Raw genomic sequence first — 21,284 nt, 5'->3', positions numbered from 1 at the left:
TTTAAAATATGATGTAAACATAAGCCATATAATGAATTATTGTTGTTCTTAAGGTACTATGTCATCTCTCATGACTTTTGCTACCCCTTGGTTATCTCATATTGTTACACTATCTCACTTCGTTATCTGATATATCGGATATATTTGTATTTGGTTATTTGAAATTGGATAGGGAATGGGGGAAAACAAGATGAGGGGTGGGGGTGGGGGAGAGGGAAATGGGGACCAAGACAAGTGAAAGGGTATCAATGCATGGGAATTAATTCACCAGCTATCTGGCGAATATCATGTAACCCTTCTATTAATTACAATAAAAAATATATGAAAAAAATTTGCCCAAAAGCAAAGGAAGTTGCATTAGAGAAAATACAGAGAAAGTTACTGTGTTTCTCCTAAAAGTTCTAAAATGTTCTATAATAAATTTACTGTTGTGGATAATTGTATATCTACTAAATTATATATTTTTAAATAGGTGATTTCTAACATGCAGAAAATATATCTTTGCAAAGCTGTCATTTTTAAAGAATGTAGGGCAAGAAAAGTGCCTCAAGTAGAAGAGTGCCTACCTGGTAAGCAGCAGGTCTTGTGTGCAAATTCCAATACCATTAAAAATGTAATAATTATGCACTCCAATAAGGTAGCTTTCAGTTATTTTGAATTATATGTTCTTGATACTATGAGCCCTCATTCAATTGAACATATAATATTCAGTTTCTGTGACATATGGGGCATTAAAGATGATAGTGCCTAGTTCTTCTCTCAGGGTGATCATAAGAATCATAATGTGTATAAGTTAATCTGATACGAGCTGCTTTGAGAAATAACCTCCCCAAGTAGCAATATGTACTTATATATTAATATAAGTACTTATATAATAATTCACTGCAGGCACTGGCCTTCCAAACATTGGTTCAGGTACTAGGATATCTTTTCTTTTGTAGGTCCCACATCTTCTAGGGTCCTATTGTATGGAGTTGAGAAAAGGTAAAAGAGAGAAAGCATGGAAGACTACCTGCTTCAATGTGTCTTTGGTCCTGTTTCATACCTTCTATTGGTAACAACTTGTTCTAATACCTCAGCTAGATGTCAGAGTAGTCAGTAACTAAAGTTTCCACCTTCTCAAGTGATAGCTTTATACAATTATACAATGGGAAACTTCAATCTTACTGAAACTGAAAAAAGTTTACTGGCTTACGTAAGTAAAAGGTGTAGAATACTTCTTGAATCCTAAGTTATCCAAGGAAATATTATAGCAAAATAATGGCACAATTTTCATTTCCTCCTCACTAATGATTTTTTATATTAGAATCATCTTGAGTCACACTGACTTCACAACATAGTAAAGTTGATGCCCTGCAGCTCCTGATTTACATAGGCTTTACAGTATTCATTATCTTGAAAGGTTAGAGATCCGTTTTCTATCAAAACACATATTCAGATTGGCTTGATTTGGGTTTCATGACCAAACTTCAAGCCACTATTTTTCAGATGAAGAAGTGTTCTCATTGGCCAGATTTAGCTCGGGTGCTCACCTCATGTCAATAAAATTGTGCATCATTTGACTGAGAATGACACAATGTTGGAGGATAATCATTCATACTAATAAAATTTTCACCAAAACATGGAACAGATATGAGCAAACAAAATATTACATGCATAATCCAAAACTGTATATGTGGCTCCCATCAATATTTACTAAAACATATTGTTTAAAGCTCAAGTAAATGGCAAGGTTTAGGACTGCAAACAATTGAAGATATAAAAGTAGAACACGAAGAGATTTTTCTGTTTATAAGTCACAAACAGTATTTGGAAGATATTTTGGGGACATTCTTGTCTTGGTGAATATTTATAAAACTATGTTTTTCTCTGTAACAATGATCTAACCAGGGTTTATAATAGAGTTTTTGGAGTTTGAGAAGAAAAGTGTCATTGATATATTTCATTTTACAGACGTGAGGTCATTACGTAATTGAAGCTCTACAATATAGATATAGTACATGACCAAATGACCCAGAAACTACTTTGTATTACACACAAGTTCTTTGATCATCTTGTGACAAAGTACTTAAAAGATCTGTAGAGCTTAAAGATGCATTAGGTGTTTTTCTTTAACTGAAAGATAAGTCTACTAAGCGTGATGACCTTTAATGACAAAAGGCTGTCAGTAATGTGTTACTTAGTATATGCTTTCAAAAGAATAAACGTCCCATCTGTCTTCAAAGAAAAAAGTGATATTTTAAAAGAAATTGAAAGGACATATCATTTTCAAAATAAAATCACAGTATGGATAGATAATCTTAAAAGGGGATGTTTGGCAATATTTCCAACCTTGTGTGATTTTATTACTAAAACTAATCATCCTGCCTATAAAAATGAATGTAACTCCTACATTTGCAAACTTAAGATGTTTAAAAACACAATATAAAAAGATGGCAAAAGACAAAATAATCACAAAAAGAAAATAAAATGTTTTTAAACATATAAAACATGCTTCTCTCTCACTTAAGTTAAAAATATACTGATATAGCCTTCATAAATATTGGCAATAAAGTCTGTTGGGTTAAAGTGGAGAAATGGTCACTCTTTAAATGGTTGATGAGGATGCAAGTGTTACAACCCTCATGATATCTAGAAAAAATATGTGGATTTACATTTTGATCCAGCAATTCAACAGCAAAAAATAGTTTTTGCAGTGTAATTTCAATAGTATAGAACATGCATGCTCCAGAATCACTCCAAAACAACAAAAATATGAACCCAGCATTTTCATACTAAGGAAATAATATTTATAAATAGTGATATTTCTCCTTGATACACTGAGAGAAAAGAGAGAGAGGGAGAGAGAAAAAGAAACAGAGACATAGTGTGACAGAAAAAAAAACAAAGAAAAAAAGAAATGGATAAAAGGAGATCTCTTCTTCATAGGATGTCCATGAATTCAATAATAATAAACTTACAGAATTAATATTTCATGACTTCAAAAGTAATATATCAAGGTAATAATCAGTACAGTATTTTATCATTGGTCTTTTAGAAAAATACTGCTCTATCACTTGAGTCACATATTCACTTCTGACTTTTATATTGCTGCTCCTGTGGCCAGGGCATTGTTATTGAGGTCCTGTTTTTCATGGTTAGCACTCCACTCCTTGAACCACAGAGCCAATTAAGGCTTTTCTTCTTATTTTCCGCTGTTATTTGGGATTATAATTTTCTGTTTAATAAAACTGCACATATAATATATACATGTAATGTAAACCTAATATCAAATAATTACATAGTGAGAAGGACATTTCTACAGTGCACTGAAACTAAACCAACCTCCACATACTGCATTTTATCCCCCTTGTGTAATGATTTTATCTGAAGGTCTACAAAAATTATTTTACTATATGACCATAAAAATATCATTTCTACTGCTCCCAATAAGGGATCAACAATTGTTTTAATAACATTTAGTTATTTGTAAAAACAGTCAGAATCTTAAAACCACAATTCCAGAATCAGTGTAGTCATGCCTAGAATAGATAAGAAAATTCAAGGACCTCATGGGGTTTGCTATATCAAACAAATGAAAAGCAGATTGATTTCAGACTATAGGTCTATGCAAATAAATAAGTAAGAAAAAAATCCTATACATTTTTTTCTGCTCTGTTTATGCTTAGATTTCTTACACAATTAGCAAACACATTCACTTCAAGAGTAAACCCCTGGGGAGTTGGAAGAAGGGAAACTTGGAGAAAAATGAAGGAGTGAGTGACAATGTTCAACCAGAAATGCTCGCTGCTTTATGTACATAACATAACTGTAAGCCCTCTGTATATCACTCCAACAAGAAAATAAATAAAAAATAAACTCCTTAGGAAAAATTCAAAAGTTGATAATCAACCAAATTTTATGCACATCTTTTCCTACATTGGTCAGTTTCCTATTAATATCAATTTCCAACATATTTAAACAGGAAAGTTATGCTAATATGAGCATGTGAGTTTGTAAGTATTCTGAGCACCACAAGATTACACATATCCCATGTTGCTTTTGGTTTCCCATCTCTTCTTTGCTTCAAACTCTCATGCCAGGTTCGTCTTTCCAACAGCTTGTGAAATTTCAACCTCCCTTTTGGCTTCTACAAACTTGTGGCAGGCAATTACTTTGGCAATTTTTACACCAAGTTCAGAAACAGCTAGTTAATTGCTGAGATCTACAGCCTTCTTAACATCCCACACCTCCACAGCCCAGCCTTGCTACTTCTGGAGACATGGCTTTTCTACTTTGTTTCTTTGGCAACAGATTCAGATCTATCATTGGCTCCAAAATACTGAGTAAGCTCCTTCAACTGAGCTTCATTTGAGGACTGTTCACTATGGAATTCTTTTTCATTCTTCAGATTACCTTTTCTGGGCCGAGTGCTTGGCCTAGTATGCACGAAGACCCAGGTTTGATTCCTCGGTACTATATATATACAAAAAAGCCAGAAGTTGTGCTGAGGCTCAAGTGGTAGATCTCTTGCCTCTAGAAAGTCCAAGAACCGTGTTCAGGCCATGAAACCAAGCCCAGGACTGGCAAAAAAATTACCTTTTCTGCGATGCTTCTTTTTCTCCCTCTGAGTCTTTGGAGATAAAGTTTCCTCTTCAGAATATTGTTTATGCAATTCTTGAAATTTCTTCCATATATTTATGGGAATTCCAGAAGGGCATTCTTCATATGCATTTGCCTGGACTGGGGAAGAGTTTCTGGACCATCTTCTGGGAAATCTAAGGCATATAATTTTCTACTGAACCCATCCTCTTTAACTTCTAATCAGTTAAATTTGGAGTTCTCAGGTATTGCTTCATCTTCAAAATTTAACTTAATGTCACTTTCATTTGGGCCAAGAAACAGTAGCCCCCTTCACATCCTTTCTTCGACCAGAAATGGCTGCCTGGCATTCATCATAGGATCAGCAACTTTGGCTTTATTGTGTGTGTGTGATTAATTTGAGTCCCCCATACTTTTCCTCCTGGGGCTTGTATCAAACCATAAACCACAGATCTCAGCCTCCTGAGTAGCTAGGATTAAGATTAAGGCATGGCCTACTAGAACCAAGCTAGAATATTGGTATTATTTTATTTTATTTTTATTATTATTATTATTTTTGTCAGTCGTGGGACTTGAACTGTAGACACGGGTGTTGTCCTTGAGCTCTTCAGGTCAAAGCTGCCACTCTACCTCTTGATAAACAGGGCGACCTCTGATTTTTTGGTGGTTAATTGGAGATAGTCTCACAGACTTTAGTGCCTGGGTTGGCTTTTAACCATAATCCTCTGATCTCAGCCTCCTTAGTAGCTAGGATTACATGCTTAAGCCACTGTGCTTGGTTTAGAATATTGCTATTGTTAACAGTAGCAATGTAAATATGTAGAAGAAAACATTTTGTTCATGAATTACTTATGAATGATTTAAAACAAAAATTGATATATTAATCTAATTTAAGCAAAATCTTTTGAAATTTGTTTTGGGACAGAATACTCAACACCAGTGTTTAGTTAATACAGCCACCAGGACATTTTTGTTATTTTAACCAATGCATTTTTAAAAAATATTTTGGGTGATTATGATATCCAGGTATAAAAATATGCTGAGGCTAGGTATGTGGCCTAGTGGTAGAGTGTTTGCCTAGTATGCATGAATCTCAGGGTTTGGTTCCTCCTTACCACATACACAGAAAAGATTTGAAGTGGTGCTGTGGCTAACGTGGTAAAGTGCAGCCTTGAGAAAGCCCAAGGACAGTGCCCAGGCCCTGAGTTCAAGCCTCAGGACTTGGGAAAAACAAAACAAAACAAAATATGCTGAATGTAAAATCAGATCATTAAGTCACTGTCTCACAAACTATCAAACCACGAATTTTAAAGTAATGAATAACATTCAGAGACATTACTATCATTTAATGCAATTAATAACACACTTAAATGCAATTAATAACACTAACAACATAAAAACAAAAAGGCTTTTGTACTGTTAAAATAAATATAGATTTCCTGTTACTTTTATTTAATCTTTATTTCCTTTTTGCTTTGTACTTGAATATCACAGACTAATTATAGAAGACAAATGTTTGTTAGCTATCAATTCTGAAGATTGAAAAGGTTGTCCCTGAGCAGTGAAGAAAGTCACTATGGCTGGTAAGAGCACTGCAGACAAAAGGAAGCAACAGGCATCACAGGGTAACATAGAATGCCCTATTCTAGGTATCTTTCAATTAATAACTAATACTGGATTAGGATGAGAACCTTATGGCTATATTTAACCTTATTTTTTGCCAGTTCTGAGGCTTGAACTCAAGGCCTAGGCATTGTCCTTGAGCTTTCTCAAGGCTACCTTTCTATCACTTAAGCCACAGCACCACTTCCACCTTTTTCTTTGTATGTTGTAGGGAGGAATTGAACCCATGGCTTCTTGCTTACTTTGCAAGCACTCTACCATTAGTCTATACTCCTGGCCCTTCCTCAAAGGTCTCACCTTAAATATTGTACATGTATGAAGTCATTACATTCTTAATACTGCACACTAATGATTAAATTCTCATGAGTTTTCAGGATACTCAATTCACAGCAAACAGTATACATATGAAAGTGTATGAACTCTCATTACACCACTTCACATAACATAGCACGCATGCATTATGACTGCTTGTTCTAATAAGCACTCATCTAGATATTGTTATTTTCACTAAAAGTTTTGGCTTACTTGAGAGATACGGTATGAGTTAATATATGAAAAGATTTCTATCTTGAAGCATACAAAGTTTTTGAGAGAATTTGCATTAATTTCTACAAGTACAAGGTCACTTAAAACAAAAAAGGAATACTCTCATAGTTCTAAAGATTATGGGTTTGGAATTATAGTGTCATCAGGAATAATTTCTTCTCATGATTTTCAGGGAAAATTGGTTTGGGGTCTCTTTCCCAGCCTCTCGTGATGTAGCAATCTTTGACATTCCATGGTTTATAAATTGATCGCTCTAATCCCTTTCTCTGTAATCACATATTTTCCTTTTGTATCTTTTTCTCTAACTTTGCTGCAACAATAGCAGTCACACTGACAACTAATTACATCTGTAGCAAACTTATATCTGAAAGAGATCTGATGAATGGATTATTGAGGCTGTAAACAAACATTTTCAAAGACACATCTCAACTCAGGAATGAGCTCCAATGGGCATTCTCTTTCTTTTGTCTTGCCCAATAAATTTTAGCCTCTCCCATTATTTATGCATTCATCTTTACTCACTCCCATTATTTATGCATTCACTTATTTGGTGGACAAGCATTAGGAGAGATAGAAAACACCCTGATATATCTGAGTACATATTTTGTTCAATAATTTATCTTACAATAGTTGAACTAAATATTTACTTTGAGACTAATGATGTTTTTGTCTCATTTAAAAATAGAGAATATTTTCTTGTTGAAATAACAGAAATGAGAATTAAAATTCTGTGCTTTTGACTTCTTAATCCATATTATAAAGCTTTACTCTTTTTATTAAATTTTCTATGATCTTGCACTATTATAATTCCCATTCTTTTCAAGTTATCCAATACAAGATGTCCAATGTCTCTTTAAAATGGCTTTTCAAAACACTATTACCTTCAAAATCTGATTTATTTTTCTTTAAACTCTGGACCTTACTTCCATGTTTGGATTGTTGTTCTCAGCTCTTCTAAATACAGAAATGTGGCCATTGATTCTGATACCCCACTCTACTTTAAGTTGCTCTGTGTTGTTTAATATGGTTTCAGTTTTACAGACTGCAGGAAAATCCCATTTAGTACACAAATGTACTAAAGAAGAAAAACCTCTTCTGTAACAATAAAGCCACTATGGTGGCTACTTAATAAATATTAAGTAATAACAGCAGTACTCATGGGGAAAATAGCACAAAATAGTCTTTATTGTTAGATAAAAAAAGCAATCACACATTTCAAAGGCAAAGTAAATTTAAATAAAAGGTTGCTATATTTATAAATTGTTAAATAAGCACTTATCCCATTTACTGAAATTCCCATTTTAACGTACAAAGAATATTGTGGTAAGAAAGTTGTATTTTGTATTCCCAAAAACACATTATACTTCAAAGAGTCCTACTCAGGAGTTCAGACTTTCAGAAAATTTGTATAATGTAGCTTGTCTTAAATTTATTCTGATTCTACCTTTTTCTTTGTTTCTTCTTCCTTTGATGGTGTCCTGTTCTCTTTGGCTCTCAGATGCTGGCCTCCAGTGGTCAGCTGTGACTACTTCAGGCCCCACCAAAAGCAAGTGTTGCTGTGCATCCAGCAACTTCAGCATCACCTGGGTACTTGTTGGGAATGTAAAGTCCCTAGTTCTCTTCCAGTTCTACAAATCACAATGTTTTGGTGTGTGGGCCAATCATTTGTAGTTTATCGAACTTTCTGGTAATTCAGTTGCATTCCAATATTTGAGGGCCACTGTAATTATTCAAAGGGGACTGATGGTTTGGGATGAATTAGCTATGACCATCATGAACATTTAAATCAAAGAAAAGATAAAGTTATATTTAATCCTAGTTACTCAGGAAGCTGAGATCTGAGGACCGCAGATCAAAGCCTTCCCAGGGCAGGAAGCTTCCTAAGATTCTGATTGCCAGTTAACCACCAAAAACAAGAAGTAGAGGTGTGGGTGTAAATGGTAGAGAAATAGCCTTACCTATTAAAACTCAGGGACAGTATCTAAGCCCCAAGTTCAAGGCCCAGGACTGTTATAAAACAAATAAAGCTATTAGAGTGTGAAATTTGAGAATTGCCATTGGAAGCCAGCCCGAGGAGACAAATTTAGGAGAATCATATTTTCAACTAGTGAGAAAAAATCCAGAACTGGAGACCTAATAAAAGTGCTACATCCTGAGTTCAAATTTAAACTCCTACTGTCACATAATCATACACACACACACACACACACACACACACACACACACACACACACACACATACACACACAAGCAAAGAAAATAATTAGGGAATTTCAGTCACTTTTCTTATTTTCTAACACCGTCTTTCTTTTCCTTTTTCCTTTCATTTCTTTTCTTTCTTTCTTTCTTTCTTTCTTTCTTTCTTTCTTTCTTTCTTTCTTTCTTTCTTTCTTTCTTTCTTTTTCTTATTGTGAATCATGGGGCTTGAACTTAGGGCCTGGGCACTGTCCCTGAGCTCTTCAGCTCAAGGCTATCACTCTACCCCTGGGGCTGGGTGCTGTCTCTAAGCTCTTTCACTCAAGGCTACTGCCCTACCCTTGAGCCAAGACACACTTCCTATTTTCTAGAGGTTAATTGGAAATAAGAGTCTCAGGTCCTTCTATGCCTGGGCTGGCTTTGAACTTTGATCCTCAGATCTCAGCCTCCTGAGTAGCTAGGATTACAGGCATGAGCCACCGCATCCGGGCATAACACCATCTTTTTTTTTAATTTAACAGCCTAACCATCCTATCATTGAACGTAAATGAACTCAGTCACTTTGAGAAATGTCCTTATAGGGTAATCTGAAATAATCCAACCATCCCATCAAATTCAAGTATAAAATTTTCAACATTCAGGATAGACAATAATGTGCCCTTTGACTCAAAGATTTGGGCATATCCATCTAGTATTTCTGAAACAGGAATTCACTTCTCTCATTCATCCATGCATCAGTTAATCATCAAATACTGATTTAAGGATTAAGACAAAACACTATACCTGTTGCTAAAATGAAAATAATTCAGTTCTTGACTCAAGACACATTCAATTTAATGGTAATAAAATAATTAGAATATAATCCTATAAATGACCGTAAAGAAGTATATACAAAGTGGTAAGTACATGCAGAGGATGAATTAGAAGTGGCATGCAATCAAGAAGACCATAACACAGATAACTGTGTCAACTTTTGTGATAATCCAGTTTGATGTGTTACACATTTCACAATTTCTTAATTTAGAATAACTAAATTTTAGAATTACAGCTTTGTAAAAGTTTGTGAAGGTAAGCAATAGCACTTAAGATTAAATTCTTGTTGACTTATATGCCTGTCTCCACTAATTTATTTCATCACCTTTTCCTTTAAAATGTAATACATTTTTATTATTTATAAACATATTAAAACCAAACTTACCTATTCTTTTCAAAGCAATAATGATATACCAGTATGATTACAGTATGGGACATAGTTTAAAGAACTGAGATGATGATTATCAAACAAATCTGAGCAAATGACATACATCATTAGAGATTGTTTCAGTGTTTGTTTCTCCCATTAATAATAATTAATGGCTGTTTTGTGAATGGAGGAATTACAGTTCCATTCCTGTTGGTACCTGTAGAGTAGTAATTTCAATGACAATACAGCATTTGAGTTTCAAATTCCCCATCTGCTAAATATAAGGTGATTTGTTCAGAATTTTTTTCAGGACTGTTGAGAAATAAAGAACACATGTGTCAAGATACAACTAACATGCAATGGCTTATTTTAAAGTCAATTTGTATTGTTATATGTTAAAATAAAATTGTATTGATTTCAAAATCTACCAACCTATAATCTTTGTACACTCTTCCTAACAAGTACATGACACCAAATGTCAGAATTAGGATTAATGGATCGATGGAAAATATGCTATATACATAGTAAAATTTTAGTCATTACAAAGAGTGGTATTGTACTATTTGTAAAGAAAGAAAAAGATATGGAAAAAAATTGTATTAAGTCAAATGAATCAGGCCCTGAGACACAAAGGATGCATGATTTCCCTTGTACGTGTAAGCTAAAACTAGGCAATTAATATGTTAGTAAATACTCAGGGTGGTACAAAAGTACATAGAAATTTATGGTAACAAATATGGTAAATAAAAAGAGAGAATTCAATGTAATTCCTTAGAAAAGCAAAGTCAAATTTCAAAAAAAAAACCCAACAAAACAGAAAGCTGGTACTTATAAAAGGTGGGGTAGAATGAGGTCAAAGCAAACAAACTAGACAAATGAGGAGAAGAATATTAGAAGAATGTAGTAAAGTATTCAAAATATAGCCTAAAAACTTAAGAGGGAGTGAAGGGGTGGATATGATAGTGGTGGGTGAGAATATTCAAAGAGGTGCCATTGATGAGGGTATACTGTATGCTTAAACAGCTTTGTTGAATAGAAAACCCACTGTAAAATTATTTAAAATAATATTTTTTTAAAAAACGAGAATTATTATATTATCATGCTCTCAGAAAATGTCCACCCTATGTACAAAATGAAACCATACTGTCCTGAGACAGACAGGTAGGATATTCTTGAGTTTGAAAGAACTTTTTCAATAAGGCCCTGGAATAAGCAAAATTTAAACATAGATTGCAAAATACCCACTACAATTTCCTTGGAAGTTTATTTCTCTATGATTTTGCAAATAAAATATCCTACATTCAAAAATGTATTTATTTCTTCATGCTAGGCAAAATCAAACAGACTAAAGCAAGTCCATATTTTAAACTGCAAATTCACACATGTACAGTAAAGTATTTGCTGTTGTTTATCCTAATCAGTGCAGTTAACTTGAGAATAACATATATTGAGGTCTCCAGCACATTCAAATCTATGCTTTTAGAGTACCAGATAACTTCTCTGTACTAGAGAAAGTAGCAACCAAATGATAAGGTTGCTGGATAAGGACTGCAATTAAAACTAAAATCTCCACTTATGTTAAGAATGTGAATTTTACCACAATATAATTTCCTGGCTATCAAAAGATTAAATGACACTCTTTTAACAAGGTTCCTTAAATTATGTATGCATCTATTAAAATAGTAGTGATGGCTCAATATATTTGGGAAATTATCATCTACCATGAATAAATCTAATGTTTAAGGGATATGCAGGCACCAATGCCTATTCAAGGGAAACCAAATTTTATCATTTCTTAGGCCACTTAAATCATTTAAATTCAAGGTTTTAAAATTTTTATTTTTCAGTAACTAGATTTTAATATATACAGCTTACAGAAAGTTCTAATATATTTTACTGTTTAGGCACTGACTCACTGTAACACAATGGCATTTTCTCCAAATTAATAATACAAAGAGTTTCAACTTTGTTTACTTTGGCCTGTAGACGAAAACACTGAGCATAAGTCACACTAACTACAGTACTATCTCTATCCTTTGAGTTAGGCAAATTTGTAAACCATTTTGAAATTTTTCATGCTAATTGTTAGGCAGAATAGTTGCCAATTAATTAGGGAAATCAAAGAGGAACTAGTAACCGGAAAAGAAGGATTTGATTGGAAATAAAAATATTATTAATAAATACAATTTACTTTCTGCACAGTTTTGAGGCATGGTAATGCAAAGGACAGGAAATGCTTCCAGAAGAGTCATCTTTGTAATTTCCATGAGAAAGCCAAAGCAGCATGAGGTTTATAAAGTTTTGCAGCATTTAATTCCCTTCCATCTTAAGGAGTATGTTACTTGCAGACTCATGATTTTCTCTAGTCTATCATTTATGTTGTATATGCAGAAGTCTACTGTGTGCGCAATCTGGCTTTTTTTCTTTTCCTTTTTTAGTGTTTTCTCTTAAAATGATGTTCAATGGTGAAGAACGAAGAATTTTGTTTGCCTAGGGAACTGACTTTCTACCCCATGTCACTGCTGGCTCTATTTTTCCCCTGCTGAATTTTCTGATAAAGTACTTGAAAGAAGGTCTGAAATAACCTTGGTACCAGGTTATCTGTCTTGTCTTGTCAGAGGTATGTAGTCTTTCAAGATAAGATATGAAATAATAGCACTGTCATATTTAAATCTCAGGTTATAAGGTCTGGGGGAATAAGCCTATCAAATCTAGGCATTATATAAGATGCTAGCAGTATATAAGATGTTATCTTGTATCCATCATGGAAGCAGTACATAGAATGGTGATACTTGGAATGAATAAGCAAATGATGGCTGGGCACAGAGGGAGACCATGTGTCCAAAATCAGCAGAATTCTTCAATAGAGCTGGCTCTCATAGACTGTCTATACCAGAGTTTCAATGTATATTGGTTAAAAAAATTGTGAAGACAGATCCTCTAAGACATAATCCTTTTTAAAGTGGTTTTTGCTAATAAATGTGAAGCTGTCAACTTCAACAATTTATACTGACTTTAGATAACACAAGGAATGTATAAAGACATAAAAAAAACTGGTGAAGATGGAACAGGAAACTCATGGGTATACCAAAAACATTTCATCCTGATGGTATCTTATTTTATTACAAGTTTATCATAAGAAAAACTCATTTCCATAGCTTCAAAATGGTATCTGCTCACAAAAGGAATAAGAAGGCAGGACAGAAATAAATGCAAAGGCTAAAGATGAAGGAAACAAAATTGATAACATAGAAAAAATAAAGCATAATAGAAAACCTGTTTTTGTTTTCTTGGAAAACCCTGTGAAATGGTAGCAAGGATGTTATTCAGTTTAAAAGCCCAGGGCTGCCACAGATTGACAAATCAGTCTGGAATGAGAAAAAAAGCAAGATGAAAAATGAATTGTTATCATTGTTCAGCTATTTCTTCAGAAAAACTTAATGAAGTACATGTCTGAGGGAGCCATGCAATATTACCTGCAAACCAGCTAGGAGCTGCAAATCTGCACTGTTCTTCCTTTGGCTGAGGTAGTATAGCATTCTTAATGTTGGTAGTAACTTTAATCAGTGTTTCTCTAATTTGGAGTAAACTAGTGAAGAATTCAGCTAGAAGGATTGTAATTTCTGATTCTACATTCAATAAAATTTTCAGAGCTCTTTAAGCCCTTCCGGAATCAGCTCTCTAATTGTTCTAAGCAGCTGTTGGCACTCATTTATCATTCTCATGAGAATAGAATCCCTGCTCCAATGATGTCAGCTGACATTGGTACAATTTGGTCATTTGTCACTGCCTCGTTGTCATGACTACTCCCATCATAACATAGACCTTGTTACTTCTAAACAGGGTCACTATGATGTCTGGTCAGCACAAGAAAATTAGAGATTAATTGTACTGACCTAGCATAAGTATAGTTACCACCATTTACTCTCCAAATAGCTCCCTCTTGTTGAAGAACTCTTCCATCAGTTTACAATTCTTACTTAATAAAATTCCTCAAACAGAAAATTCTCTCCATTTTATACACTGCACTTATTTTTAGAATTATTTTGTTTTTCTTGCTCTTTCAGATTCTTTCACCCTATGATACGTCAGGAAGACCACACACGCAGCATCACAATATGTCCATGACCTAAGGTCATTTCTAGGTTTCTACTTGTTGGATGGGTAAATTAAGACAAAAATCTCACGTTTTCCACATAAAAAGGGGAGTGATAATATGACTTAGCTTAGATGACTGCCTTGAAGAAGAACCAAATATAATATGCGAATAAACTTATATAATACATAATATATTGTAGGAATGAATGAATAAATGTCAGATTCCTCCCTTCACTCCCTATATCTATAGCTGGTGATGTAAAATTAGATTTCCAGGACTTCAGTAAGAAAACATTTCACCTGGTGGCATTTAACAACTTATTCACAATTCTTACAATTTCTTCTGATAGTTTAGGAATTTTTCCATTGAATTATTCCCTGATTGGTTAGAATTATTCCCTATCTCCCTCTTCCCATCTTTACTTCAATTCTTACTCTAAGATAGAGCCATTCATTTCAATAAACTCCCTTCTTATCTCCCTAGCTGACTAATATGAATCTTAAGAAGAGTTTGGAAGATCAGCTGCTTTCGTTGGAAAAGAGCTCCACACACTTTTTCTGTTAAAGGAAAAGTTACAAATATTTAGGCTTTATAGTCCACATAGATCCCATTACAATTATTTAAGACTGCTAGTATACCACAAAAGTAGACAGATGTGATGAAAATGGATAAATAGATATGTTCAAATAAAATTTTATATTAAAAAGTGGACTGAAAACTTAAAGAGACTTATATGAAAAAGAAATACAAATGGCCAATATAAACATGAATAAATGATTACATCTTTGATCATAAAAGAAATGCAAATGAAAACAACTTTGAGATTCCACCACACTCCACTTAGAATGTCCATTATCATGAATAACAATATATGCTGACAGAGATGCAGCCAAAAGGGAACTCTGCATCACTGATGGTGGGGGTGAAAACTTGTTCAGTCTCTCCGACATGCAGTATGGAGGTTCCCTAACAGACTAAACATAGAGCTCCACCAGGATCCAGCAATCCCACTTCCTGGCATTTACATAAGTGACCACAAACAAGGCTGTACTAAAGCTACTAGCACAAGCATGTTCATTGCAGTATTATTTACTATAGCTAAGAGATGGAACCAAGACAGATGCCCCTCAGTAGATGAATGTATTCAGAAAATGTGGTATATACATGCAGTGGAATTTTATGCTACTGTCAGAAAGAATAACACTGGTAAATTCATAAGGAAATTGGAAGAGACAGGAAAAAGTCAAATTAAGTAAAGTAAGCCAGAACTATAGAAACATAGATTCCATGGTTTCCCTCATTTTTTGTAATTAGCATATGTCTAGGATTTTCCTAGCAGAGGATCACATTAGCCCAATAGCTATGCACATATCACCATATAAGAAGATGCTAAGTGATATGGACTCCAGGATACGGAAGCAAGAGATTTTTCTTTGTGGTTGCTGTCTTTAATGTACTATGTGAAGTTTTTCTCTTTTTTCTTTCATTTATTCGCCTATGGTTTAGCCATTATTGTCACTCTATCTGATTTTGATACCTGGTGTATTGGATATACATTTATTTGAATTAGGGAAGGGAAGAGGATTAAGAAAATGGTGAGAAAAATTCGAACCAACGCAATAGCAATAATCACAAGACAACATGTTGCAAATGAACTTTACAACTTGGGGAAAATGCGGGGGAAGAAATGGAGAAAAACATGGGAGAAGGTAACAATGTTTGACTAGAAATGTACTCACAACTTTACATATGTAAGTATAACCCTTCTGTCAGTCATCATGATAATAAAATTTAATTAAGAATGTATAAGTTATAAACATTGTAATTTGAATATTGCATGAGTTTCATCTTAGGTTACACAATACTTTGCATTAGTTTTATATCTTATCTGAAATACAAAAATATAATAATTATTTGCTCATTATTAAACCAATCAGTTTAGTCATGAGTTATATTGTATTTAGCCATTTGGCAAATTAGACTTTTGGTTATGTTCAGTAGAAAACCAAATTCAACTGAGGAGGAATTTTTTTTTGGTCAGTCAAGGTGCTTGAAGTCTGAGCCTGGGCAAAATCAGTGAGCTCGTTAACTCAAAGCTACTGTTGTACAACCTGAACCACAGCACCACTTCTGATTTTCTGGTGGTTGATGCTGGGAGCCAAGTGCAGAGTCAGGCTGGCCCATGAATCTGCATCACTGAGTAAGATAACCACACAAAGAAATGAGCTGTCATGTATGAACGCCATCGTAACTTTGAGGTATATAGTTGGTGTTGTGAATCACTTTCTGCTGAGACTTGATTACCATTGGGTACAAATGTGTTATTGCTTTATCACTCTCTGCTGAGACCTACAGTGAGAGTAAACTCGTGGAACTCCCCTGCCCTGCCAACCTTTGTGCAGATAGGCTCCTGCACCCTATAATAGCTGAAGAAGTCCTGCCTTGACAGGTCTCCTTGACACGTCTGATTGTCCTCCAGTGAGGGAGGGCTGGATGTGGGCAATCATTCGGCCCTCTCCTTTCTTGGCTCATCCTGGTCAGGGCTTGTTCTTCCTATTCCTCCTGTGGGTTGGGAGGGACTGAGGACTAAAAACGCTGACATTCTGGTGCCCAACTTGGGGTGTGAAAACAGCGCTCATCAAAGAGCAACAAACCAACCCTAATCCCAGAAGAAGGAAGCAAATTATTAAAATCAAAGCAGAATGAAATGAATTTGAGTCCAAAAAAACTATAGAAATAATCAACAAAAAAAGGAGTTGGATCATTGAAAAAAATTAATAAAATTGACAGACCCTTAGCAACTCTTACCAAAAAAAAGGGAGCATACCAAAATGAACAAATCACAGAAAAGAATGGTAATATCACAAGAGAAATTACCAAGATCCAGAGCATCATGAGGGAATGCTTTTCAAACCTTTATGCCAACAAATTTGAGCATCTAGGAGAAATTGATGAATTTCTAACCAATATTAACATACCCACACTGAACCAAAAAGACCTAATCCAACTAAACAGGCCTATTTCAAGCACTGAAAAGAAATGGCAATAAGAAACATTCCACCTAAGAAAAGCCCAGGGCCAGATGGATTCACAGGTGATTCTATAAGGTCTTCAAAGCAGAGTTCACACCAATACTCCTCAAGCTCTTCAACGAAATTTAAAACGAAGGCGCTTTGCCAAACTCATACTATGAAGCCAGTATAACACTCATCCACAAACCAGACAGAGATTCATCAAAGAAAGAGATTCATCATTTCATTGATGAATATTGATGCAAAACTTCTCAACAAAATACTGGCAAACTGTCTACAACAACTCATCAAAAAAATTATACACAATGATCAAACAGGATTCATCACATGGAGGCAAAGCTGGTTCAACGTAGGCAAATCAATTAATATAATTGAACACATCAACAGGAGTAAGGACAAAAATCAAATGATTGTCTCAATAGATGCAGAAAAGGCATTTGACAAGATCCAACACCCCTTATGCTAAAAGTTCTGGAGAAACAAGGAATCCATGGAAGTTTCCTCAGTATAATAAAGTATAATAAACCCACAGCTAGTATTATACCTAATGCCAAAAAGCTAAAGCCATTCCCTCTAAAATCAGGAATGACACAAGGATGCCCAGTCTCTCCACTCCTCTTTAACACAGTATGAGAAATCCTAGCCAGAGCAATAAGGCAAGAAGCCAGCATAAAGGGGATCCAAAGAGGGAAAGAGGAAGTGAAACTTTCCCTCCTTGCACATGATAAGATTTTGTATTTAAAGAACCCTATAGACTCCACTGTGAAGCTCCTTGAGCTGATTCAAAACTTTGGCAAAGAAGCAGGGTATAAAATAACTCTCAAAAATAAACTGTCTTCCTCTATGCCAACAGTGAGAGGAACGAGGCAACAATCAGGAAAGCAACTCCTTTTGAAATAGCCTCAAAGAAAATAAAGTACCTAGGAGTTATCTTTTTTTTTTGCCAGTCCTGGGCTTGAGCTCAGGGCCTGAGCACTGTCCTTGGACTTTCTCAAGGCTAGAGCTCTACCACTTGAGCCTCAGCACCACTTCTGGCTTTTTTTCTATGTATGTGGTACCGAGGAATCGCACCCGGGTCTTCGTGCATGCTAGGCAAGCACTCAACCACTAGGCCAAACACCCGGCCCCTAGGAGTTATCTTAACAAAGAATTTAAAGGAACTTTTTGATGAAAACATTAAAACCATGAAAAAGGAAATTAAAGCAGAAGTGAAGAAACGGAAAAACCTCCCATGCTCCTGGATTGGAAGAATTAACATCATGAAAATGACAATCTTGCCAAGGGCTATCTACAAATTCAACGCAATACCCATCAATATCCCAATGCCATTCTTTAAAGAAATAGAAGAGGCAATCCAAAATTTCATATGGAATAATAAAAGACCCCATATAGCAAAAACACTTCTTAGCAGAAAGAACAGCACAGGAGGTATTTCAATACCAAACTTTAGACTCTATTATAGAGCTATACCGAAAAAAACAGCTTGGTACTGGCACAAGAACAGGCCTGAAGACCAATGGAATAGAACCGAAGACCCATATATTAAACCACAGACGTATGGCCACCTAATCTTTGATAAGGGAGCCAAAAAAAATAGAATGGAAGAAAGATAGCCTCTTCAACAAGTGGTGCTGGCAGAATTGGTTAAGCACCTGCAGAAAACTAAAGTTGGATCCTACTTTGTCTCCCTGCACTAGAATTAACTCCAAATGGATCAAGGACCTCGAGGTAAAAGCCGACACAGTGCAAACTTTACAAGAAGGAATAGGAGATATACTAGGCCTCCCTGGAACAGATCGAAACTTTCTCAATAAGGACCAAGAAACACAACAAATCAGAGAAAGGCTGGATAAGAGGGACTACATTAAACTGAAGAGCTTCTGTATGGTATAGGACATAGCTAGTAAATTAATTAGGAAGCCAACAGAATGGGAGAAGATCTTCACTAACCATACAACAGACAAAGGTCTCATATCTAAAATATATCAACAGCTCAAAAAATTGAATCCCTCCAAAACTAATCTCCAAAGTAACAACCATCCCATTAAAAGATGGTCCTAGACTTAGAGTGTCTTCTCTAAAGAAGAAATAAAAATGTCCTATAGACACATGAAGAAATCTCAACGTCTCTGGTCATAATAAAAATGCAAATCAAAACAATTCTAAGATTCCACCTCACTCCAGTTAGAATGACCAGGATCAAGAAAACTAATAGCAACCGATACTAGAGGGGATGTGGCAAGGAGGGATCACTACTACACTGTTGGTGGGAGTGCAAACTCGTTTAACCACTCTGCAAAGCAGTATGGCAATTCCTCAAAAGACTATACATAGAGCTCCCCTATGACCCATCAATTCCACTACATGGCATTTACCCAATCATCCAGAAACAAGGACATACTAAATCCATTAGCACAATGATGTTCATTGCAGCACTAGTTACCATAGCAAAGATATGGACCCAACCCAGATGTCCCTCAGTTGATGAATGGATCAACAGATGTGGTATTTATAAGCAATGGATTTCTATGCTGCTGTCAGAAAGAACAACATCACCCTGTTTATAAGGATATGGAAAGACTTAGAAAAAAATCATAATAAGTGAAGTAAGCCAGACTCAAAGGAACATAGGCCCAATCGTCCCCCTCATGTGTCATAATTAGTAGAAACCATGGGCTCTCCTAGCAGAGATTTACAATAGTACAAAATCTAGAGACATTTGGCCAAATAGTATGACACTAAATGTAAGGACCTCCAGGATAAGGAAATAAAAGCCATATAATGAGTGACTGTTGTCCTTAATGTACTACCTTATCTCTCATCTCTTTTGCCATCCCTTGGTTATCTCATATTGTTACAATATTTCACCTTGTTTCTGATATATTTGATATGTGCTTAATTGGTTATTTGTAATTGGATAAGGAAGGGGGGAAATCAAGATAAGCCGTGGGACGGTGGAGGGAAATGGGGACCATGTCATGAAAAAGGGTATCAATGTTTGTGAAGTTATGCACCTTCTATCTGGTGAATATAATGTAACCCTTCTATTAATCACAATAAATTAATTATTAAAAATAAATAAATTAGAATATTGTATATAGAGATTCCCTTCTTGAATACTTGTTTGTTAAATATGTCATTTGAAATATGATATAAAAATCCATGTTAATATATTCTTTAAAAAAGGAAGAATGGAAAAAAAAGCCAAGGTTTGGAGATCTCGGATCCCCAGACTGAGCAGGTCTGGGAGGCCTTAATATGCTCTGTTCCCTCATTAATGGCGGTCAGTCTTTACTTATGGGATGCTGTCCACATCCAGTGATTCATTTTCCACAGGCTTCCAGCAGGCTGCTCTCCCTGCCCCCTACCAAGAACAGGTGCGGCTTTGGGACTGGCTGCATCGAAAAAAATTTGGAAGAAAGCCCCTTAGAGCCTCCAGTAGCAGGAATTACTCAAAAAGCTACCAAGGATCTTGCCACCTTCATCGAAAGAGTAGAGCAGAGCCTCCAATGTCTGACATCAGGAACAAGCTCTGGAAAAATAAATTTCAGATTGGCAAAACTGTTCACATTAAGACTTCTGGAAAATGATCAGCCGATATTAACTTTGCATGCTTTAAGATCTTTGTGTGTATGAATGGGTGTGAGTGAACATATTGAAGAATAAAATGTCAGCATGCTATGTAAAATAATGGATGAATTTATATTGAAACACAAAGGCTTTTGGGTTAATCTAAGTCTAAACTTCAAGAAAATGATTAGGTTTTAATGTTCCCAATGACTCAAAGGATTATTGCATTGTTTTAAAGAGGAACTGGTTAAAATGATTTTTCTAAGGATTCTGAAGTCTGCTGAGATCCTCAGTTAAAAAATCTGGTATTGTAATGCATAGAATTGTTTACATTTTAATTTTCCTTATAGCAATTTACAGCTGGCCCATGGAGAAGAACAGCAGATCTTTATTCAGAAGTTCATGAACCTGAGGCTGTGTCCACATTGATCTGTATATAGGCCTACATAGGTAA

General features: G+C 35.2%; 1 long non-coding RNA gene and 1 pseudogene across 1 annotated transcript in view; one reads left to right on the top strand and one right to left on the bottom strand.

The window, feature by feature from the left end:
• Positions 1-21,284, top strand: part of LOC150041195 (uncharacterized) — a 346,544-nt gene that overhangs the window by 249,391 nt on the left and 75,869 nt on the right. The window lies entirely within an intron of this gene.
• LOC150041198 (protein FAM204A-like) lies at positions 4,020-4,899 on the bottom strand (annotated as a pseudogene).

This window comes from Megascapheus bottae, chromosome X (genome assembly GCF_031878675.1).
Source record: "Megascapheus bottae isolate mThoBot1 chromosome X, mThoBot2.hap1, whole genome shotgun sequence".
NCBI lineage: Eukaryota > Metazoa > Chordata > Mammalia > Rodentia > Geomyidae > Megascapheus > Megascapheus bottae.
Note: the sequence above shows the minus strand (reverse complement) of the source record. Positions and strands in the feature narration are given on the sequence as shown.